The sequence below is a fragment of the Sphaerodactylus townsendi genome, linkage group LG02 (assembly GCF_021028975.2).
Source record: "Sphaerodactylus townsendi isolate TG3544 linkage group LG02, MPM_Stown_v2.3, whole genome shotgun sequence".
NCBI classification, from domain to species: domain Eukaryota; kingdom Metazoa; phylum Chordata; class Lepidosauria; order Squamata; family Sphaerodactylidae; genus Sphaerodactylus; species Sphaerodactylus townsendi.
Genome location: NC_059426.1, coordinates 85,322,795 through 85,347,978, shown reverse-complemented (window position 1 = coordinate 85,347,978; position 25,184 = coordinate 85,322,795). Strand labels below are relative to the sequence as shown.

At 42.3% G+C, this 25,184-nt stretch overlaps 1 protein-coding gene across 10 annotated transcripts in view; it reads right to left on the bottom strand.

The window, feature by feature from the left end:
- SOX6 (SRY-box transcription factor 6) overlaps window positions 1-25,184 on the bottom strand; it is a 583,835-nt gene that overhangs the window by 533,232 nt on the left and 25,419 nt on the right. The gene's annotated exons all lie outside the window — the stretch shown is intronic.

The window sequence follows — 25,184 nt, the reverse complement described above, 5'->3', positions numbered from 1 at the left end:
GTCTGCTTCTCAATGTCCAGTAAGTCGTAGCTTACGACAAACAATAATTGAACTACCAACAATAAAACTACAAACTACAAACAATAAAATTTGAACTACAAATAAAATTTCAAACCACTTAAGAGGGTGATTGTAATAGTATAAGCATAATTAATAAGAGAGCTTAACCATTTGTTAAACAAATGAAGGCACAAAATTTGGCTAGCATTACAACAAACTCAACTGGTTAGCATTACAACAAACTAAAAGGAGGAAATACAAAATTCATCAAGTCTGCCTGAAAAGTTTGATGAGTTAAGTGTTACGTATAGAAACCAAATGTCCCTATACAGAGGACAATACAATAATATCTGGCTGACGGTTTTGGCCATGTGAAGTTGGCAGGGGCAAACACCTTGAAAGTAAGAGATATGCAGATGGCAAAGTGAAGGCTCTTCAGTGTTTAGAGAAATTCTAAAACACAGATATAATCTGCAAAGTATTTACCATGGTTACTTAACGACTGCCTGCGCTCTTATATGATACTTAGGGATAGTCTGGGCTCCCATTAATTCAAGGTAGCATAGAGCTGCAAGTATAATGATGTGTCTCTTTTAGAGAGTGGAGGCATGGAATTGAGACCTGGCTGACTGCAAGAGCAGAGTTGGTTTTGAGTCAACACTGTCAGAAAATTCTAGGGACAGTACAGAAGTAAGAAGTAAAATAACAATGGGAATTAAACCATCATGAAGACAAGGCAAATAGTACAAGACAATTGCAGTAGAGAAAAATCCCATCCTCTACACTGACAATTTATGTATGCATTATCGTAATGATATGCTACGAGATCAGGCCAATAAACATAACACGGAGAATAAATGCAGCCAGTGCATATTTTGTCTGATTGTGCAGAAAAGACCTGGAGTTCTGAAATCTACCATATCAAAGTTAAATATTTGATTCAGTGGAAGAATATTCTGCCATGCATGGTATGGTCATTATTGAAAAAGTTAGAATAATATAATTTTTTTATGAAAAAGAGATAGACAGATGTCAATATACTGACTGTTGTGGGTTTTCTAAGCTGTGTGCCCATGGTCTCATGATTTTAGTTCCTAAAGTTTCACTAGCATCTGTGACTGGCATCTTCAGAGGCATGGTACAGAAGATGAGTTTCTCTCCACAGCACAGTGTGGAGTCATTTGTATGGTGGCTACCTGTTTTGTCCTGCTTTCAGGTGGAAGGGGGTGAGGCACATTTTCAAGTGACCAGGTGAAGTTCAGACTCTCTTCTTTTTTGTTGAAACTGTCTCAACAAAACCTGACTACTGGTACTAAAAACTACCCAAACAAAAACCAGGGGACTTTTCAAACACCATTCAACAATCGACCAGAAACTCCTTCGTTTCCCTCCCCTACCTCACCACCTCACTCCAGTTTCTGAGATGAATCATACACATTCACATCACTAGGACACATGCAAATGCAACTGAAAATGCACTCCACCTGAACATTTGCAAATGTGCCTCACCCCTGAGAGGACAAAACAGATACTCACCACACATATCACTTCACATTCTACCTTAGAGAGGAACACATCTTACCCTGACATGCCTCTGAAGCCACAGGTGCAATTGAAATGTTAGGTGCTAAAACCATCAGACCATGAGGACACAGCTCAGAAAACTCACAACAACCAGTTGATTTCAGCCATGAAAGCCTTTGACAATACAAAGGTCAATATAGTTCTGGCAATAGATAGTTCTTTGCTATGCCACCAGAGAACCCAAAAGTTTTAATCTCAGATATGTTCAGTCCAAAACAAAGGCAGTTTCTCAGAGATTAATGTGGTTTGCTTTGGGACCATAGCACCTGATTTCTAGACCAGACTTATGTTTCAGAAATCATATGCAAGATGACTCTGTGTTCATTTCAGTGCTTGTACCCTACAGCATCTCTTCTACTTTTGCAAACTGCTTCAAGAAAATATTGATGAAATAAAAATAGAAATAACAGTTCCTAGATAAGAACAGAGATTAATTACATTGATTCTTCATTTCTTCAGGTTTTGTTAACTTAGTCAAAATTATCATGGTATCACATATTATTTCACATTTGAAAGGTGCTTAAAATGTCCCTCCCCCCAAATTTGCAATGAATCCTGAAAGAACCATCCATCATCAGCAAATACAAACACCTCATTCAATTTTATAATAAATGTTCCTTGTGAAATACATACCAAGTGGGTCTGAAAGATGCCACGCACCATGTAACTCAAATCCTTGCTAATTTGGCACTTTATTCTAAAACTTTTAAATATATTTGGTGGTAGACTGAATCATCAAGTACAAATATCATATGAGAACCACCATGCCAGACTAGGACCTGGGAAATCCAGGTTCTAGTTCTCACTCACACCATGGAAGCTTCCTGAGTGATCCTGGGCCAGTCACACACTCAGCCCTGACCGTGGCTAGTATTTGGATGGCCAGTGCCCAAGGAATACCAGGGCCATGACACAAAGGTAGGCAATGGCAAATCATCTTCTAATATCTCTTGCCTTGAAAACCCTACATGATTGCCATAAGTCTGACTTGATGACAAAAAGCGTGACTTCTCAGCTACAAATATCACATTAACTGGTATTTATGATATGGCAGAAAAATGCAAGACCATCACATAATAGCTATTAAAACATCCTAAATTCAGGCATTGTTTAGCAGTGGGCTAGCAAGTTAAAAGGATCATAGAGCAAGTCAAGCTGAATGGTCCTGTGTTCTACAAACCAATGCTACAGAGGCCCCTAGACTCAGAAGTACCAACAATGGGCATTAGCTCATCTAGTGCTTCTTGGCACAAACTGGTAGTAGTGTAGGAGGAAATACTAGTGAACTACTACTGATTGCCACTGCTACTGAATGATATGAGCCCAGTGTTCCATGAGGGACTGTCAGAGTTGATAGAGGGAGTAGTAACCTGCAAAGCAGCTACCCACCAGGAAATTTCCTTGTAAGTTTAAATGGCCTGTCCACCTTTTTTCAAAAAATCAAAGCTTCATTGCTTATCTTCCTTCTAAAGAACAATCTGGAAGTTGCTTAGCCCAGAAGTACAAAATATACACTATTGTCTCCAGTTATGCTAAAATAATTCTGTATTTTTCCATGAAGCAAATATATGTGCTGCTTGTCCACTGGATCAGCTTCTTTGGTTTCTTGGCCAGTCTTAAACACTGCACAAAGATCTATTCAAATTTCGACCACATTACTTACCAGTAAAGGCAGATTCCTATCAGATATCTGCAAATTGAATCAATGACAGCTCATTCTGATTAGTCAAAAACAGTGCTAATTATCTCACAAACCTTTGCATTCTGTTCTTGCTCTTTTTTCTGCAATCTCTATTTGAGGTCTTCTACCAACGCTCTTAGAGATATGTATCTCTGTTTCTCAAAGCAGTATTTATTGTGGGCTCATTATACATCATATCTTCCTACTGCACTCCTACATTCCCATTGATCCTGTTAGGTATTTGGTTTCATCCCCCAGTGCTGAATTTGAGTCTGAGACTGACATCACTGTTGAGTTTCCAGCTTCCATGTTATTGACATCTGTCCTAGTTCAGAATATTAACTTGTGGATGGCACTAGATAAAGATATCCTTGGCTGCTAAATATTTAACCTTGAATTACACAGAAGTGAATGTGGAACTCACCATAAGGCTAAACCATCTATGATGTGTATTATGCATCCTAGTAAACACAATGCAACTTCTACCAATCTTTTTATAATTAACTATGAGATTACTATAGACATGCACCAGACATGGTTTCTTTCATATCCTTAACTGGATCAGCAAACTCTATCATTAGGCAATCGCCAAAGACAAATGAATCTATACATCTAATTCTAAAGTGTTTCCCTTCCTGTGGATACTTCAAATCACACACTGATTCTTCACAGGTGTTTTTGCAGACCTAAATGACCCCCTGGATCTGCAGAAAAATCTGAAATTTTAAAAACATGGGGGCAAGCCAGCATGAGAAGGAGGAAGAAGCCTTCCCTGCTTTCTTGGAGCAGGGCTGGGTGAATTGGCAAGAGAGTGGGGGGTGGGAGAAGGAGACCTTACTGCACTCATCCAGAGCAGCACCAGGCACACTGGAAAGAGAGTTGTGGGGGAAGCCTTCCCCACTTACCCCTAGCAGCACCAGGTGAGCTGGAAAGGGAGCAGAGCTTGGAGCTGCAATGGGCAAAAGATGGAATTCCCCCCCCCCAACACACACACACACATATACACACAATGAGTTACATACTTGTGTTCTCTATTCTTGACTCTATCTCATAAGTCATTATAGATTTTTTGCATAGCTGCTTTCAAAGCACTTTTAAAAGGATCCCAAAATAAATACCTACATACAGAAATATTTAAATTATTTAATATTTATTTATAATTATTTAATAATTATAATAATTAATAATTATTTAATAATTAAGTTAAATATTTATTTTTCTGATAGTAACTGCCATATACCTCTGCTCCTCACAGCAAGCATACATTTATATTGTATAATTGACTAAAAGAAAAATAAAGAAATTTTAAATTAATGTTGACATACCAATAATTCTCTTTCGTATCCCTAAGTGGGTAGGAGTTGGTACCCCTATGACTGAAATCCCTGGCTGCTTCAGTAAGGCTAAAAAACAAAATATTTTAGGGGTGGAATAATGTCAACAATCTGTGTTCTTTCTAGAGAACTGTGAAAATTTGCCAACACTCTCTGCATTTCTGCATGAGATTACCGGAATTCAGTCTCTTGACCTGTAACACACTAATCAGATTTGCTGGAATGATACAAAGATATATTATTGCATTATGTTACATAACTATTTTGTGAGCTGAATGACCAAAGTCAGAGAGAGAAAACTTCATTGTTAACTGTTAGTCCCAAGTAAGCAGTAATATGATCTATTTAGCGGCACACTTATCAAGTCAATTCTGCTGGTTTATTTAAATAGAAGCTGAAAGATTAGCTAGCAGCAAACACCAGGCATTCCACACAGGAAATTGAAAGGACTTTAGGTCTCCCTATAATTAGATAACTTTAGACAAGTTCTCCCAAACTGTTTCCTGTACTGCAAATAAGCCTTTGCATGCACACACACCTTTCAAAACATCAGTACTACATATTAAACAGATCTAAACATACATAAAACTCTATGGTTTAAACAAAAGGTTGCATTTGTATGAACACAGCAAAATCCACAGGACTAACACAACAGCAGGTAGTAAACTGACTGTCCCTTAATAAAGTGGAAAATGTACCATCAATATGTGGCATTTAAAAGGATGCAGTTTAATAATGACCTAGCCTGCATTTCTTCAGCTTTATTTGGTCAAAACATCTGGGACATTTGGGATGCAGTATTTGTCCAGAGAAGCTATTATACCAACATGGTACTTTTTTGGAAGGATCCATTGGATACTCACCGTGAAGGGTCTTTCTACTGTAGGTAAGTGGGGCATCTTGTGTGTGGGTGTGATCTCGACCAATTGCAGAGAGGCAGGAAATGATGAAATTCTTCCATGTACTTCCTGTGAGGTCTTGGGGTCACCTTCTTCAGTACCCCCGCCTGGCATAGTAGTATAGCACTTAAGTAACAGGAACATATAACCAAAAACACGGAAGGAAAAACAACGGCTCGGCAATAACTAGGATCACTAGAACAGTGACAACAACAACGACAACCCTAAACGTTGAACAGTCTGAAAACATGAATTTAGTTGATAACTGAGAGAGTAACATCGGGAAACAAATGGAACTAGGGAGGGCCAAGATGCCCCACTTACCTACAGTAGAAAGACCCTTCACGGTGAGTATCCAATGGATCCTTCTTCTACTGTAGGAGTGGGGCATCTTCTGTGGGCCCTCCCCGAGCAGTGTCCCGAATTCGGGTGGGTTTCATTAGTCCCCAATGATACTTCCCAGTACCCTCTTTGCCAAAAGGCTGATTCTGCCGAGGCCAGGGACCCAATTTTATAATGACGTATGAAGGTGAAATGGAAGACCAGGTGGGCAGCCTTTGCAGATGTCTTCCACTCCATGCATGATTTCAGAAGGCTGCGCTGGTCGCAGCATTGGCAACTGAATGAGCTGTGACTCCCTGAGGGACCGGTAAGTCAGTGAAGCTTTGTATGCTTCGTGATATACAGGCTTTCAGGGTACTACTGATTGCTGCCTTGGACATTTGCGCTCCCAAGTTGGAAGCGGGCTAATGTTGATGAACATACTCTCTGATTTGCGTAACTCCTCCTGTTCTTATTATGTATGTAGCTTTTAAGGCCCGTCATGGGCGTACCTAATGTGATGCCACGCATTTCTCTTTGGGATGAGGGTTTGGCATGAAGTTGGGAACTTAATTCGATCTCCTGGCATGCGATGGAAAGAGTGGAGTTAACGCTTCGGAATGAAAGTTGGATCTGCAATGCGTAAGACATACTCTATCCTTATGGAACACGCCAGAATTTTGGAGTTTATTGAAAGGGCGCGAAGTTCAGCCACTCTTCTGGCCGATGTTATTACGCAATTGGGTTATCAATGCGTTTTCATTCTTACCCATTTGATGTGTACATTTTGAATGGGTTCGAATGGGGACCTAGTGAGTGCCGACAGGACAGCATTCAGGCGCCAAGAGGGGAACCTGTGGACTACCGTAGGTTGGGACAATTTTACCCCTCTTAGGTGAAGTTCAGGAGAACGTCCGGATGTTCTGGTGATGGGGGTGTCGCCCACACATGGGATGACGGTGAGCAAAAGAAAGCCTGCCAATTGTCTGCGTAAGGTGGAAATTCCACTTGAGTCCCATTGAGTAGCCCTCCTGTTGCAGGAACTCCAAGATAACTTGGTGGATGGATGGTTCCATTCGGGGTCGAATTAGTTTGCTTGATGGGGACCACCTCGGACGCGAGGCCTTCCATGAACAGTTGTAGATATTGACCGTTGACCTGCGCTCTGGCTGTTAAGATTGTAGATGTGACTTCTTCCTCGAAAGTACCCCCCTTTATCCTGAGGTTTGCTCCGTTCAAGAGCCATGCGGTCAGCTTGAACCAAAGCGGGATCCGGGATGTATGATGGGAGAAGCCTCTGCTGGTCAGGAAGTCGGAAGTGATTGGCAGAGTCAGTGGTTCTGGCGATGGCCAGTTCCTAGGATGGTGGTGAACCAGGGTCTCCGGGGCCATGTGGGGGCGACAAGGATCAGCAAGGCGCCTTCGGATATGATCCTAGCGCCAGGAGCCGAGGGATCAGGGGAAAGCGGAGGAGAATGCATAGAGAAGATTTGGAGGCCATATCGCGTTCAGGGCTTATCTCGTTGCTACTGCCTGTGGATGGTAGTGTCGGGTCATGAACTTTGGAAGCTTGATGGTTCTTCTGAGAGGCGAACAGGTCTCTACCTCCTCGAGTGCCGTAAGGTGTTGCATTATCTTGAAGAAGACCCGTGGATCGGAGTAAGCCATTCGGTTTCCGCACAGATTCTGGTCTGCTGAGCCAATCCGTACCTCTGAATTCTGGACTCCTCTGATGTGTAGGGCTTCGAAGCGATACCAAGTTCTCCCTCGGCCCATCGGAGGATTTTGTTGCCTTCCAGTGGAGCCTTGCTGGATCTGGAGTACGCCCTGGTTGTTGATGTACATCTTCGCGGCAACATTATGCGACTGTTCTTATGTGATGACATGTTGCGACTAATTTGTGGCGAAATGTTGAAGGGCAAGGAAGATCGCTTTCGAAGTTTCCAACACATTGGTATGTGGAGCCTAGATTGCTTCCAGAGACCAAGTTCCCTGGACATACATTTGACTCGAGTGTAGCCCCCCGGCCTCTGAAGGCTGGCTACGTCTGTGAAGACTTGAGCATGTAGATAACGTTTTCCCCCCATCTGGAGGGTTGGGCCGGTTCGGTCCACCAGAGAAGGCTGAGACAGGACTCTTGGGGGGTATGGTCTAATTTTCTGTCTTTCTTGGCAGTAATGTCCAGCTGGTATGCACGGAGGAATCGTTGGAAGCGGTCTCGCATGAAAACGTGCTCCACTGGGTCCAGGGTCGACATCATACTGGGATGAATGGTTCCCAGCAGACTCTGCCAGTTTTAGCAAGGGCGATTCATCTTCTGTTGAGACATGACTAGTAATGTCGTTTTCCTGATCTTCTTTCTACCTTCTCTTCTGGTATGAAAAGGGAGTCTTGTACTGTGTCCAGTACTGCGCTTGTAGGTGTTCTAGCCATGTGGAGGGAATGAAAAGAGCTTTTTTTCTTTGTTTACGACATAAAAGCCATGCTGTGCTAGGGTTTCTTGAACTACCTCGGTCGGCTTTATGGCCTTGGGGACTCTGAGCGTGAACGAATCAAGCAGATGCGTCGAGGTAGGGGCAGAAGCGATGTATCCCCTGTTCCCTCAACATGATGAGAAGCTGGAGCCAATAGTACCTTGGAGAAGGTTCTTTGGGGCCGTGGCATTAGTCCAAATGGCAACGTCTTGAATTGATAATAATGCTTGATCCTGTATGGCTTAATCTCAGGTACTTTCTGTGAGAGTTGTGAATAGGGATGTGTGCAAATAGGCTTCGGTCAGATCTAAGCTAAGTCAGCAGATCTTGATGGCGTAAGAGTTGCCGTGGATAGACCGAAGCTGAGTTTCCATCCTGAATTTGGGGACCCGAATGAATTTGTTGATGCTGCTTCAGGTTGAGTGATTGCTCTCCAGTCCCCATTACTTTTGGGGACTGTAAAGAAATCGAATATGTCCCTGAGAAATGTTCTGCTGTCGGGTACAGGTTCGATGGCTTAGATCTTGGTTAGGTGGGAAACCGCCTCCAGAGTTCTGCTGGCTTTGGCACGGATCCTTTGAGAGCGGCCGAAATGAACAGGTGGTGATGTGGAATAACGCTTTGAATTTCTATCACATAACCTGTGGAGATGACTTCCTTTGTCCACCTGTCCACGTGGTTTCACCATGCCAACGGTGCTGAAAGTGTTGAGACGGCCTCCACCGGGATGCTTTGATGCGGTCATTGCTTGTTCTTATTGGAGTTGAAGGACTTGCCCGGCTTGTTGTATTGTTTGAAGGACTGTTTGTAGTTCCGAAAGGAATGTTGATTCTGCCAGTGTGGTCTTTGCCCGTCTCGCTGCGTGCAAGGGTAAGGATTTCAGTGGGACCGGAAGGTAAACTTGCTGTTGGTAGAGGACCTGTCGGGTGCCCGGACAGATTTTAGCATCGTCTTTTTGTTGTCCTTTTTGGAGTTTGGACAAGGACTGGTCCAATTCCTTTGCCAAATACGGCCCCTCCATGAGTATGAATAACCAGCCACTACGTGTTTAGATTGTGGCCATGTCCGCTTGCCATGGGGCCGGAGAATCCAGTGCGCTAAGGTCTTGCTATCATGTTAGAGGCTAAGGATCTCGCTACCAGTGACATGGCGTCGAAGGTGGCATCTGCTATGAAGGAATTGGGCAGAAAAGGACCCTTTCGATGCCTTCTCTGATGCCTTTTGCTTGACTGGAATCATCTCCAGGGAGACGTTTGAGCCAATAACCATGGGAGGCTCTGGCCACTGTGGAATGGAGGGCGTAAGAGTTTTGATGGCTGCCGCCACCCACTCACGGGATCTACGACGCGCTGCTTCAGACCTCCTATCAAGCGCGTCCTCGATATTGCCCCCCCCCTCTTTGAAGCTACCAGTGCCCCGGAATGTAGGGATGGACACAGGGGCATCAACTGGAGGATTCTGGAGGAGGACGATGAAACTGCTGAGGCATCAGATATTTTTCTTAAAAAATTAGGGGGCAAGCCCTTGTGGGCCAGTGGGGATTGAAGACTATTTCCCCTATGAATCCTTTTTTAACAAAGCATTCAGGAACAGGGAAATACTTGTCGCCCTCCCTATCGAAGCGAGGAAGTAGGATGATGTGTGCCTTTTGGATAGCCCTTCATTGGCCATAGGCGTTAATGGAAGGCTGGGAGGGTTTGTTCTTCCGCGTCCTCAGGGTCGCTGGTAGAAATCCAGAGCGGAGATAGTTTTTTAGAAATTAAGGATTGGATTTCTTCCAGTTTAAAGAACTGTATGGATTTGGTTCTACAGCTGGCTCAGGGTTTCCTCTGTGTCAGAGAAATTTTCTCCCCATCAGAGCCGTCCTAAACTGGATAATTCTTCTTCCTCCTCATTAGAGTAGGGCTAAGGGGTCCCTTCTGTAGGAGCCGGAGTCCTCTCGGTGGGGAACTCACCGGGATCTATGGGACCTCGAGTAGAGGAAGCGGGCATTAGCTGTTCTTTGATCTCTTGCATCAAGAGCTTTGTCTATCTCCCTTCCCTAAGGAACTCAGCGAAAACTGCAGGGGGCTGCGTTCATCCAGGAGGGAGGCTGGAGTTAACTGCCCAGTGTTAGAATCTCCCCGTTCAGGATCCTGTGGGTCTTGCCTGTTAGGGGCACAGGAAGAAACCAGTTGATCGGGGGGCCAGCTTGAGGTGTAGCACACGACTGCTCTGAGGCCCTGGGAAGGCCGGGAGGAGTCGGGCTATGGGAGTCTCCGGTTAAGGACGCACCCTGGGAAGAGCGCTGGACTCCCGGCCGTTTTAGTCTTTTTTTCTTTTTCTTGGCGGGTTGGGATGACTGCGCATGCCTCGGAGGCGCCAGATTTTCCCTTCGCGCTGCGTTGCGGCGTCCGTTTGAGTGGGAGCTTCTCCCCTTGCTTTATGGTCCGCTTGACTTTGTGAGCTGCAGTAGAGCAGCTCCGGGCCAAGGAGCTAACAAAGGTTTCGCTAAGTTCAGGAAGCCGAAAAGGACCTGCAAGGTTCATGATTAACTGTCTATTTGCCAACGTTCTATTTGCCAAGGGGTGGGGGAGGGGTGGGTGGGAAGGAAAGCGGTTGCTTTCAGCGGCGGCTAGACTACTCTTCCCCAAGCCGGGTCGCACTTATTCACCCCTCTAAGGACTTCAGACAAACACAGACTGACACAAACAGACTACGAATAGGGTTTTTTGCCAGAGCCAAAAAACGCGTCTGCTCTCTGCAGAGGCAGGAAAATACTGAAGAAGGTGACCCCAAGACCTCACAGGAAGTACATGGAAGAATTTCATCATTTCCTGCCTCTCTGCAATTGGTCGAGATCACACCCACACACAAGATGCCCCACTCCTACAGTAGAATGTTATGCTTGAAAATAGTAACTGAAAAAAAATTACCATAACCTTAAAGCTGTAACTACAACATTTCAAAGAAACAAATCATTGAATAACTTTCCAGTTCTGATTTGGGGCGTGAAAGAATAGTGAATGATGGTCATATATTTTACCATAAATACTTCTTTGTAAAGAGTGACATTCATAAACTAAAATTTCACCACCTGTCATATTCACATATACTAACAAGTCACATAGCCAAGTTAATCATCTATTAATTTTTAAAGGTTGTCACTCCCCAACAATAGTGCTATGTGTATAAACATTGTTAAATTGATTAGTGTATTTTCTTTCACAGTACAGCTCAATATAACACTGAAATTGTGCACAAAAATTATATCCTATACTTCTCTCGCTCTCAGTACATTTATGTAAAAGTATTTGAACAATAAAACTTAAAATAAGGTATTGTTTCTTATTACAATTCCATATGAGCTAGCTATACATATTACCAGTCACTAATATCTGTTTACAATAAATAATACTCCTTAACATGGGTTAGCTTCTAAAAAAAATCCTACTGTTTGCTACCCATCAGAAAATATCTGGAGGATACTGCCACTATACTTAGTGCTTCTCATATATAGAATGTGATAGTTGTGATTTCTATTCCATTATAATCTATACTTCTCAAAATATTCAGTTAGACATGTTGACTTTGATTTGTACTAGATACTTCCTTTTACAGCACTAGAGTGGGGGAAATGAAGAAGCCAAGTAATTTCTTCGAACAAAAGCTAAACTGAAAACATTCGTCAGTCATCAGTTTCTATAACATGATTAAAGTAATTAATATTGGTATGTTAACATACTATATAAACAACATTTGAGACCTGATCCTGGAAGCTCTTTTTGAATCAGGCAAACCTAGAACAGCAGACAGAATTGTATATCTAAATAGATTTGGCACACTCCACGCTTTTCCAATAGTAAGCTGTATTAAACGAGAGCCATTCTTGATTCTATTTATACATGAAGCTATAGAGCATTTACAGTGCAATCCACAAGGAGGGGGGGCGGCAAAATGACTGTGGAGGCGACATGATCCTGGTGCCAGCATCATTGTCAATTCACATGGTGTAAGTAGTACTTACACTGGCATGGGGGGAAATTAGCATGGCTCCACAGCACTCAGGTACCAATGTTAACACAACAGGTACCACTCAGGTGCCTGTTGCATTGGTGTTCCTCTGATGCAGAAGCCAGCACCGATGGGGGCAATCCCGGGGGAAAGATAACTTTAGTCAACTTCCTCAGGCCTTCCAACCTGGAAACACCCCCTTTTGCTGAGAATCAATTTACGTCAGCAAACAGGCAGGCATAGTCCACTGGGCTGGATAGGGTCCTTTCAGTGCAGCAGGTAAATTTAATTTTTATTTTACCTCACTGCTGTACTGGGAAGCTCTGTGGAGATCGCACACCTCTGTGGAGATGCACCATCTATTCCCCAACTACCCCCTCCCATGGAAGAGTGGGCTGTTATATTACCATTTCCACACATAGTTAACATTTCTGCTTCAGACTTGGTAATACAAAAATTATATCAATTCGAAACAAACATTACTGCTGTTGCCTCAATACAGTTACTGCCTTGAAAGTTTTCATTGAGAGATTTATATCCCATATAACAATTGATAAACTGTTTCAACATCCACCTGATTGGAACCCAGTTTTCCTACTTATCTAAATCTGTTACAGAAGTATTTTTTTCCTGATGATGACTTATTTCTGACTGAATCAGTACCCTCCTTTTAGCTTTCCTAACCAAAGATTGCCCACTGTAAACTTCATTTTAGAGATGACCCCTGCACATAATATTAAGTAGACAAAATGCCTTTGTAGCTTAGTCTAAATAGATAGACTAGGAGCCCCATCCAAAGGGGGGCTGGATCTGCTCTTGGGAGCAGCATACTGCAGGAGTGGCAGATTTGCCCTCCCAGGGCACTTACCCCAGAGGAGGAATGAGTCTGCTAGCATGGTGCTACCATCACCACTCCCGGGAACTGGAACATTATGCTGGAAGCTGTGCCAACATCTCAGGGCCCCTTGCAACCACTGATGTAGCAAGGGTGGGCCAGGAACTTGGCCAGGGGAGGAGCCGACCTTAATCGTCTCCCTCCTGGCCTTTGCCAGTGTTAAGCCAGCAGGCTGCAGTTGGGACTTAACCCACCCTTGGGGTAGTGTAGGCCCACTGTGGCCTATAGAATCTTCTCGGTGGTGGGGAGACTTTTGCCCTTTGTGAGCCTCCTCACACTGCTGAAAAGCCTCTACGGGAACAGCAGGGCAGTGTCCCATCGGCACTGCAGCCCACCATCTTTCGTTTGGATGGGACTGATAGACTTCCTAAATTAATGTTATTCCTGTTGTAAAGCTCCACCCCAAAATGTTGAGCAATTGTATTGATATGGAAAAGATGATTTCATCATGTAAGAATCTAAGGGAACACCTTAAGGTACAAGTGCTCAGGGTATAACTGATTTTTTCATATCCTAAGGAGCTACACAAGTAAACTAGAAGATGCCTGTTAAAATTTATGACAATAAGCAAAAAATAGATAAATCTAGCCTTCAGTATGGTATGATTACAGTGTAAACCTATTTTTCTAACATATTGAAGATAAAAATGATATTGATTTGTTCTTTGTCACCTTAAGAATTGATACTTTCTACCAGTTAAGGAATATTACCAAGAAATTAAAATATTAGCTACAAGAACTATTTATAGCTTAATACATGACAGAGGCTAACACATGATAAATTTTTATTTTATAACTGACTACTTCTAAAATTATAATTGTGGAATATTTATTCAGGGTCATCCAACATATATGGACAGAGCCACATTCTCATTTCTTCCTTTATTTCAAATTTCACTTTCTGTGTGGTTTTCTACCTTGCATTAAAACCAATCATAAGTTTATTCTATTCTTAAACATATCAACAGATAGCTTTGGTGCTAACATACAGCCACCCTGTCAAAAATCTGTAATGTCATAGCATAATAGTTCCTGAAAGAACAGAATGAATACTTAATGTACTATGAAACCAAGGCCCTGCAGTGCGGCCGTCTCCTGTCAAGAACACCTACAACACTGTTACCTAAAGTGACAAGATTGAATACTAGCAAGCCAGTAGTACTGGACCTCTCCCTAAGAGCTGAACACTACAGTTGCTACTAGATGCAATCTTGTCATTTTGAATACACTAGATTTGATGTCTTTTTTTTTTAAGGAAAGAATAAAAATTGATTTGGGCAAAGTTTGGGATGGTTGTTTATAATTCTTCAGAGTCACTGATGAGAATACCAAATTCAATTTTGTGTTGCCATTAACAGTTTACAAATCTCAGAACAAATGATAGAAAATTATATCAATAAAGCTAATATTTTGGGAGGTGGAAGTAAATGTCGATTTTTTGGTTGATGGTGACTGTGAATACAGCTCTCTATGCAGCGCCAAGTGAGTATTGCTAACCTGATTTTCTATTGTCTACTTTGGAAAAAAAAGAGGAGGCCAACAGTAAAACTACATAACAGACTGCAACATTTGTCACAGTTATTAGTCAAATGCAGAAAGGCACTAAGACCTTTTACATGGGTTCAACAATGTACAACTCATCAAATTTCTCATAATTGAAAGACCCTGGGAAGTTGATAATTCTTTGCAGAGGTGAAGAGCCCTGCTTTGCCTAATAGCTAGAAGCCCCCAATCAGGTGGGAAATCTGTGGAGAAAGTACCACTATGCTTGGCCAAGATGCTTCTTGCTTAGTATGCCTTCAAGTTCAGCTTTCAAATACTCTTATCCCAAGGACAAAATCTTTGCCCAGATTACACAAAGATCCCTAAACTGACATGTGCAGGAAGGGAGCTCTCCAGTCAGATGCTGAAAAATCAACAGTAACAGGTAACGGGGTTAATTTTCCTGTCTTTAACCCAAACAGCAAACCTCCTCCATGATCTGTGAGTCGAAAATTTACACAATGACACCATAACTTGGGCTATCCTTTCTGGCAACTGAGTAACTGAGTATCAACCATGCAGCCACATGGAGGGAAGAAACATTATGGTAGTGAATTTGACCTCTGAGTAGGAGATCCTCCTCCTAGGGAAACACATGTACCCTCCGCTGTGACAAACCTGTTCAGGATGGGGAACCAGGGTCGCCTGGTCCAATGCAGAACAGAGGTGTAGCTAGGGAAAATGCAGCCCATGGCAAAATCTGAGTTTTGCACACACACCCCATGGGCACCCTCCCCCACTACAACCAAAGAACTATTTTTGCACCAAGACATCTCAAAGCCACCATCACATTATAGAACATGTCTCAACTCACAAATCTAAACACAGCAATGGGCCATGGCACACAGCAGAGATTTTAAAAATTTGACAACATTTTCAAAATGCTTTCAAAATGTTTAACAACTGTTATAACACTTAAAAGTATTTTAAATGTCAGATGACTTAAAATGCTTTCAAAATGTTTTATTACTGCTGTGAATAATGTTTTATTACCCTCCACTCATTCCTTTTCATTTCTCCCAAGCATTGCCAGAAATAATAGCCAATTTAGATTAATATCAAACCTGCCCAAATAAGCTACAATACAAGAAGAAGAAGAAGAAGAGGAGGAGGAGGAGGAGGAGGAGGAGGAGGAGGAGTTTGGATTTATATCCCCCCTTTCTCTCCTGCAGGAAACTCAAGGGGGCTTACAATCTCCTTGTCCTTCCCTGCTCACAACAAACACCCTGTGAGGTAAGTGGGGCTGAGAGAGCTCGGAGAAGCTGTGACTAGCCCAAGGTCACCCAGCTGGCGTGTGTAGGAGTGTACAGGCTAATCTGAATTCCCCAGATAAGCCTCCACAGCTCAGGCGTGAGAGCTGGGAATCAAACCCGGTTCCTCCAGATTAGATACATGAGCTCTTAACCTCCTACACCACTGCTGCTTCAAGTAAGCCTGAATTTCTATCTCTTTCTCTGAATGCCTGTTTCACACTTGTATCTACAAGAACTCCAAGCACTGCAGATTCATCCTCTAATTGCTAAGGGCGCAGCCCAAAGTAACCCCTGGATGACCCAAAGGTTCTTCCCAGACAGAGGAGGTGGGGCTTATGTATTGTTTTGAATGTATATGGTGCGCATTCATCGGCCTGGGTAGCCAAGGCCAGAAGCTGCTGTGAGCTGCTTGGGCACAAACTCAGAAGCTACTTTCTTGAATTGCTCTTGAAAAAACTGTCTTGAGTGCTGAAACTGTGCAGAACTTCCACATTCAGGGGCAGTAAACCTCTGAATACCAGTGCCAAGAGGCAACATCAGACTTTGGCCTCTATGCCTTTTTTAAATATAGAGGGAAACAGAGTGAGCAAGAGCAGCCGAGGGAGAAAGACGAGCAGTCAAAAAGGAGGCGACAGCAGGCAAGGAGAAGGGGAGGATGACCGGAGATCAGGCAGAAGAGGGGGTGGAGGAGGGGGTGGAGGAGGGGGTGCTCGGATGATTTTTGTGACTCCCACGGGAAGCGCCCGGGTCAATTATCCCCGGATTTAGCTATGGGAGCTATGCCTGTGATGCAAAACAAATATACACAGTCTTGTCCACTTGGATCTTTGCCATGACCCTGTTCAGAAAGGGAAATGGGGGGAAATATAGAGAAAACCCCTGCTCCATTCAAATTGAAATGCATCCCCCAGTGAACTGGGCCCTAGCTCTGAGGCGGTAGGCACAAATAATTGTATTCTGGTGCAAAGCGAACTAGTCAACTTCAGGAATGCCCCATTGATTAAAAATGTCCCTTAGACACTTTAACTTTATTCATGTCTGATCTGTGTCTTATGGTTAATCAAGAAAAGTCTAAATTGAAGCCAACACAATTGATAAAATTCATAGTGGCAGTCTTGGAGCTATGTCCTCTGGAAAGGAGCAACAACCACCTAACAGGAGCTTCAGAGGTAAACTGAGGTTGAGCCCATTTCAGGTTGGGCAAAAGTCACTTAGTTGGTTGCAACCTCTTCTTCTCACACTTAGCCTTAACAGCTCCAAGGAGGCCCTTGCCAACTTGGTCAGCACCTCCACAGAGTCTCCTTAGCTGGGACGGAGACCACTGATGGTAAATTCACAGCTCCTTTTCCAAAATTTATGGGGGCTTGAAACCTCAGGGAGTTTACTGTGGGGTTAGTGGGGTTAGTTACTCCAAAAAATTCCAACACATCACTCTCTACAATCCCAGATGCAGAGAAATTATGAACAGCTATGTGTTTGTGTCCCCTGTTCTTTCTTCTAGGCTTTTTTGTTTACAATTTAGACAGCACAAACATTGAAGATCTAGCTATTATTAAAACATCCTACATTGTGCAGAACTAGGGTCGCCTGCTCCAGACTGGGAAATACCTGGAGATTTTCAAGATGAAGCCTGAGGAAGACGGGTTCAGAGAGAGGACAGATTTCAGTGGAGTGCAATGCAAAATCTACCATACAAAGTTGCCATTTTCTCCTGGTGAACTGATCTCTGCACCTGGAAATCATTTGTAATTCCAGGAGATCTCCAGCCACCTCCTGGAGGTTGGAACAATATGACTTGCAGTCCTTAGCTAACTATTCATTCCACTATCTATAGTGAAAAACCACATTATGCACTTACATTGAGAGATGCGGCATTATAAAATTATATGCCAAAAGCTATACCAAAAACAAAATAGCCACAGGCAACTAAAATAGCAAGGGGGGAGACTGGAAGGTTTAAAGGATGTTGGAACCTGGATGAAAAGGTGCTGATTCTTTTGGTACTTGGTTGTATCCAGATTAAATTTACAGTGGGAATTTGGCCTTTGAGAAGCCATCACTCACCAAACGGTCAAAGAAGCTGAGGCAATCTTCAGAGAATTTATCTCAACTGAAAAGATGCAGAAACTCAAAAGATGTTCTCTTAACATGGCAGCGAAAAAGGAACCGAGGAAGAGTTTCTCTCCCTCCCTCCCTCCCATATGATCATTTGGGTGGGAATCTTCCTGCCCTCAGCTCCGGGAGGAAGGGAGTAAGTGCTCGGAAGCGCAAAAATCTTTCCAGAAGCTTGACATTTGTCTCTGTGGCTGATCTGCTCCTGTGCAGTCCCATGTGAGACTGCACAAAAGGCCACAAATAGGTTAACATAACATAAACAATAGGTTAACATGAAGCAACATATAAAATTATTTATTTTATTGTACTTATACTTTATCTTTCTAAAAATAGAATACTTACCGGTAAGATCATTTTAATTACTTCGAATACATAAAATGTGTATTAAAGTATTTTAATATGGTTACTTAACCAGACATTTGTAAGGTATGTAAACCACTTCAGTCATTCTCTTATAGAGACTGTAATCAGAAGAGGTGGCAATTCTTGTTCTGTTTTACTCCCCTAACTTAATTCAAATATCCAAACTCCCTCAAGGGTAGCCTCCTCCAAACTAGACTTTAGAGAGTACTGACTTGTTTTACGGGATAATGCAGACATTGACTCTTATAAGAAATACTGAAATTGTTATTTATTTTTAAAATTTCAACAAGATTGATTTAAACACCACTGCATTTATATTTTTATTTTTTGAGATGCTCTGGGATTTAGCAGAGTGGGATATAAATATTTTAAGCACATTTAAATTAAATAAATAGATATTTCAGAGCACCAGCCTGTTTCCCTTTGAAGTCTTCTCTCTCATCAAGCTCTTCCCCGGCTGCTCTGGATACTCAGGCAATTGTCACTGCTCCTGAAGTCAATTTCTTTTTCCTGGTCAGAGCCATTCTCCACAGACACTGGAACTAAGTAAACAAGGCATTGCTCATGCAAGGCTCCACTACTTCCTCAGCTCACCCTCTTCGGTTCTTCTCCAGTAGCTCTGTCATCTTCTTGATCAAACTGCCAGACCATAGATTTTCTTTTCTTTTCTTTTCAAGCAGCTCTGCTTCTGGTGTTTTCTCATCTTCTTCTTCAGCTCATTATTCCTCTGACCAATTCTCTGATAGCCAACTGACTCTGATTACCAACTGTCCCATAGCTCTCCAGTGAAGAGACACCTTCAACCAATCAATACCACTCTAGGCTACCAATACATTGATTCTTAATTATGACTGCCTTTACTCAGAGATTTTGCTCTAGTTTGGTGTCCATCATGGAAAAGATTTGTTTAAAGCATCAACATAATGCAATCTACTTTCCAGGCTTTCTCCTGCTTTCTCCTGATCTTTCAAAAACCTTGTTTTATACAAGCTTTTGGGAAAGACTACACTCGTAGTGGGTTTGTATTCTGGGTGGATGGGAAGGTGCACATTTTAAAGATCTTGCCCAGATTGGCACTATTTTCCTTGCCTTAGCACCCTCTTTCCAAGCCACCATTTACTCTCTATCATTGAAAGGTTTTTTTGTTTAATCAGCAAGATTGCTATAGTATTATGATCTATAATCTAATCTGTGTTAAATGTTTTTAATGTTTGGGGCAGAAAGACAGCACAGAATTTTTAAAAATGAAATGACTAAATGTCTAGAGAAACTCAAAAGGCAGAAAGAAGGATGGGAAGTACACTACAGGGAAGCACACTACTGATGTTGTCCTTACAGCTCTAGAGTTTGCAAATAACCAAGTAGCAATCAAATATTAAAATGTCAAATTAGTGCTGGCAAATCCAGAGATAATTTATTGCTAAGAATTTTGAAACAGTGAGATCAGAAATGTATGGGACCTAATTCTTACTATGTTGGTAAACCTGTGTCTGTGCATTCACTTCTGACTGCACATAACATCAAACATACCTAAATGTTTCTCCAAACAATGAAACTTCCAGCACATAGCCTGACAAATAGAAGGTTAAAACATTCTTCCAGGTATCAAGCTTTCTGTGTAGAGGAACTTTTCTTGCATTCACTTATGTGAATTTTTATCTATGAAGTGGAACAGACTATAGAGGCCAATTATGCACAAGGTATCTGGTAGCCAATGGGGACAAATGTCCCTTGCAACAAGATTTCTTGTATGGATGCATTTCCTCGAGCCCACTTTCATTTTCCAACCTCTCCACGTCAAGCAAGACCACTTCTAGCATGACTTTTAATTCGCTTCTGTCAGAGCAGTCAGATTTGCCAGTGAGTACAGCATTGCCCTGGACATGTTCCCTCCACTCCCAGACAGCCTACCTAGATCCACCCTTCCCACCCCTTTGTGCTAGCGACCACACCTACCCCCCACGTCTCGTTCCATGTTGCCAGCTCCTCCTCTAAATGCTCATATTGGGACAGGACAAGCAGCATCTCTTTTTCTCTCCACCCCACTTCTCCCGCTCTGTTTCCGCCCTCCCCAATGATCGGGAAGGCTTTTTACAACTTTATTTCAACAAACCTATATTTTAATTCAATTTTCCTGGCTGCAGGAAAAGACAGATTGAGAGAGAGAGTGTGTGCAATGGAAGGGAGGGCAATCTAGCACATGGTCCCCTTTTTCAGCAGTGTGCAGTCAAGGGAATTGCTTTGCCTCTTTCTTTGGGGGCAGATATGTTGGGAAAGGGGCTACAATATCAATATACCTGCTATTACAGGTATATCGATATAAGTGCAATTTAAAGGGCTTTATCAACGCCCTTTATCTTACAACTATGGGTATGATGAGATGTGCCTTTAAGAGGAGTTGCTAGGCAAAGTTAGAGAACCAGGAAAAGCTGCAGCGTCCCATTTAGACCAGCAAGCTATCTTCTTTTTCAGGAAAAAGAAGACAGTGCAGTCAGTGGGCTCCGGTGGAAGCCAGATGTGCATGCCTCCACATGTCAAAGAGGATCCGATTCTCTTTTAGGATGCAAGAATCGTCTTTAAGCACAGGCTTTGTCAAAACCATTATCTTCTGCAACATTAAACAGAAAACTTTGATAAAAGAGTCTTTTATCAAAGTTGCGCTGACCAGAATCATTTTTAAGCACAGGCTTCGTTGAAACCATTATCCTTTGCAACTTTAAACAGAGCACCTTGATAAAATAGCCTTTCTATTACTCTGGAAGGCGATCAGCAACACTTTCACTTTTGTAAGTTGTGCCCATGATTTTGAAACTACAAAATGGCAGGAAGAACTGTACAAAACAGAAAGTGCTGCTGACAACTGTCCAGATCAATAGAAAGACTCTTTCATCAGTGCTATATTGTTGCAAAGGATAATAGTTTTGACGAAACCAATGCTTGAAGATGATTCTCGCGTCTTAAAAGAGAATCAGAAGAGGTGGAAGGCAAGCACTAGGACTCTGGCAGAGCCTTCCTCCATATAAAAGGTCCAGGAAGATGTGGCATATTAATCCACACATTTCCTGTCATCTTTTTCCCACAAAAGGTGTAGTTGTGGGGCAGGAAAAGAATGGCTCCTCACCTGTAAACAGAGAAATACAAGGAGATCACACTACATTCTCACTACATAGCTAAGAGTCACGAGGTAAGCATTCCATGCATAAAGGGCCAGATATACCAGTACAGCGAGAATTATACCTACATCTATCAGAAACACCTATAGAAAAAGCAGGACTCGGTGTCCATTTTAAAGTCAGTGTGTGCCATATTTTGCAGGGAGACATGGGAGAGTCATTATTTTTCTTCATAATACAACACCCGAAACAATCATACATTATTTTTACTACACTATCAAATACTCATCAACAGTAATATGTGTTTTATTGATGACATTAAAATATTTACTCTTTGAAAAGCTAAGCATAAATATACATGAAAATGTGGGAATCTATACTCATACATTTACATACACACACAGCAAGCTTTATAATTCCCAAACTTCTTGTGAAAAATAAATGCCCCTGCGGCTCTATGCCATTGTTTTGAAGTTGTATCTGGTTGGCTGAAGCAGAGTAGGTTGAGATTCAATCCTTCAAAGATGGAGATACTGTGGGTAGGCCGTGAGGAGGCGGGAGGAGAGCTAGAGCTGCCTTTGTTGGACAGGGTGAAATTTATACCGGTTCCTTCTGTCCAGAGCCTTGGAGTCTTCCTGGAGTCTTCCCTTTCTATGGAGACCCAGGTGACCCATACAGCAAAGGTTGCATTTTGTCACATTTGCCAGGCTCAGCAGCTGGCTTCCTACCTCTCCAAAGCAGATCTGGCCACTGTGATCTATGCAAGAGTCACCTCCAGGCTGGACTACTGTAACTCTCTCTAAATGGACCTTTCCTAGCGTCTAATCCAGAAACTAAAATTGGTGCAGCGGCACAGCTTTTAACCGGTACTCCCAGCAGGGAGCATATCACCCCAGTGCTGCCTCAGCTGCATTGGCTCCCGATTGAGTTCTGGGTTGTATTCAATGTGTTGACCTTTAAGGCCCAGCACAACCGGGGACCTGCATACCTTCGGGACCGCATCTTCCCGTATTGCCCCAATCGTACTTTACGTTCTTCTGATTCTAACTTGCTGGTGGTCCCCAGCCCTTCTTCTCTTTGGCTAGTCTGAACCAGAGCCAATTTTTTTTGGCCCTGGCTCTGACCTAGTAGAATGCTCTGTCTCCATCCATCAGGGCCCTGCAGGACTTGGGACAGTTACGCAGGGACTGTAAGGCAGAGCTGTTCTGCCAGGCCTTTGGTTGAGGTTGGTCAAGATTATAGAATGATCTATCAACCAGCCCCTTAGATTGCTAGCTGCCCAGTTCCACTCGGGATGGGGGAGGGAGAGATTGGGAGTTTTATTCTAATCGCCATCTTGAAGAATGCTTAATTTTGTTTTAATTTTGTGAGCCGCTAATATTTTAACTCTACAAGCCACTAATGTTTTAATTTTGCAAGCCACTCTGAGCCTTCTGGGAGAGCAGCATATAAATTTAAATGTAAATAAATAGTTTCTTAAATATGCTAAGCGATTGTACAGGGCAAGTTTCTCTTAAGGGGAAGATACCACAACAGACACAGCAAAATGTACAAGTTTGACCTCTGATGGGAAAGCAAAAATTTTAGTGGATAAAAGTTTGACCTATGACAGTAAAGGAATTCAAAGCAATCCAGATTAAAATAAGCAACGAAACCTGGGCATTAAAATCTTTACAAGCATCCAGAAGTACAGAGATATAAAAGACAGGCTGACAACTGCCCTGGAGGAGGAAATTGTCCAGTCTTGAAATGAACAGCCTGGCATGTTAACCATTTAAAACAGTCCACTGCCTGACAATGAAGTTAGACTGGAAAAAAAATAGCCAAGCTGCATTCACTGTCAAAATGGCAAACATTCTTCAAACAACTATCAGCTTATTCTAACAGGCAACGACATCTTAAGTAGGAGAATAGCTCATCATAAATAACTCATTACATCTGAAGATGAACCCTGCAATCTGTACCAGTTACAAACCATACTATCTCCAAATTCATTTAATTTTTATTCAAATTCATTTTCAAAAGCAAAGACTGGTTAGTCGCAAACATTCCAAAGATACCAGAAAAGGCAAATCTGTCCCTCTCAAAATATATGCCTCTCAAAAAGTACAGAAGTAGTGTAGCAGGCAAATATCACTGAAGTGAAGGTCTTTTGGCATATTAGAGTAATCCAAACAGAACTTTAATGTCCCATACACTAAAATTACCTAGCCACAGTGGTGGGATTCAGCAGGTTCGCACCACTTTGGCAGAACCGGTTGTTAAAATGGTACTTGTAAACAACCAGTTGTTAAATTATTTGAATCCCACCACCGGGACCGGTTGTTAAATTATTTGAATCCCACCACTGCCTAGCCACCAGGAAAACAAGAACATGAGCAACTGCACTTTCCATATCCACAAACACTTCAGAACCACATTCTGTGCTGAAATTCCTAATCAGTGATACGTAGATTATGTGAAAGATTATGTGATACGTAGATTATGTATTTTATTTGTTATTTGTTATTTTATTTGTTATTTGTTATTTGCCATTAGTCTCCACATTGCTTTGACGCATCTGGAACAACAGGGGAATTACGTGTGAATGCTCTTTGCGGACTTTAGTTCCGCGTTTAATACAATCTTACCACAAAGACTGGTGACAAAACTTGTGGATCTTGGACTCTCACATTCAATCTGTTTGTGGATTAGGGACTTCTTGTCTGGACGTTCCCAGAGGGTTAGACTGGGAAATCAGGTTTCCTCAGTTCTTACTCTAAATATGGGAACGCCACAGGGCTGTGTGTTGAGTCCTTTATTGTTCACCCTTTATACATATGATTGTACTCCTGTCTATCATAGTAACACCATTATCAAATTTGCCAATGACACAATGGTGGTGGGGCTCATCTCTGGAGGGGATGAGTCTGCCTATCGGAGTGAAGTGGACCGATTGCTCTCATGGTGCAGGGGAAATAACCTGGTTCTTAATACTAACAAGACAAAGGAGCTTATAGTGGACTATAGAAGGAATAGCTCAGAAATTCAGCCCTTGATTCAGGCAATCAAATAATCAATCACACCAAGGCTGGCAAGGATCCATAGATGTGAAGGTGAAATTTTGGGAGGAGCAAATGAGGTTACTGGAGGAGAGAGGATTTCAGCAGTGGGAAACCAGGTTGCAGACCTAGCCAATAAAAAGAGGCATACAGTGACGCATGTGGATTTTAGTATCTGCCATTTTTCTGTTTTTATATGTTTTGTTTGTTAGCTGCTACTGGAAACTTTTGGCTGAAAAGCAGGTACAGAAACATTGGAAAAATATGTTCATGCACCCTAAGCAGCAACATATTTTTTGCCTAAACAAAACCAGAAACATAAAACAAAAAGATTTTCTGTGCAGCCTTTCTATAGAAAGGAAGAAGTCAGTGCCCATGTGCACACATTTATATATCATTCTGAAGCTATTGCCAGTCTTAACTCAGCAATATTTCAGTCAACATGGAAAAGATGGAAACATACAATACTATAAACATGAATAATAGCACACACAGGATTTGTATTCAATGACTTTCTTCAACTAACAGTGCAATCTTAAGCAGAGTTACATCCAGAAGGAATAACTCTGTTTATGAT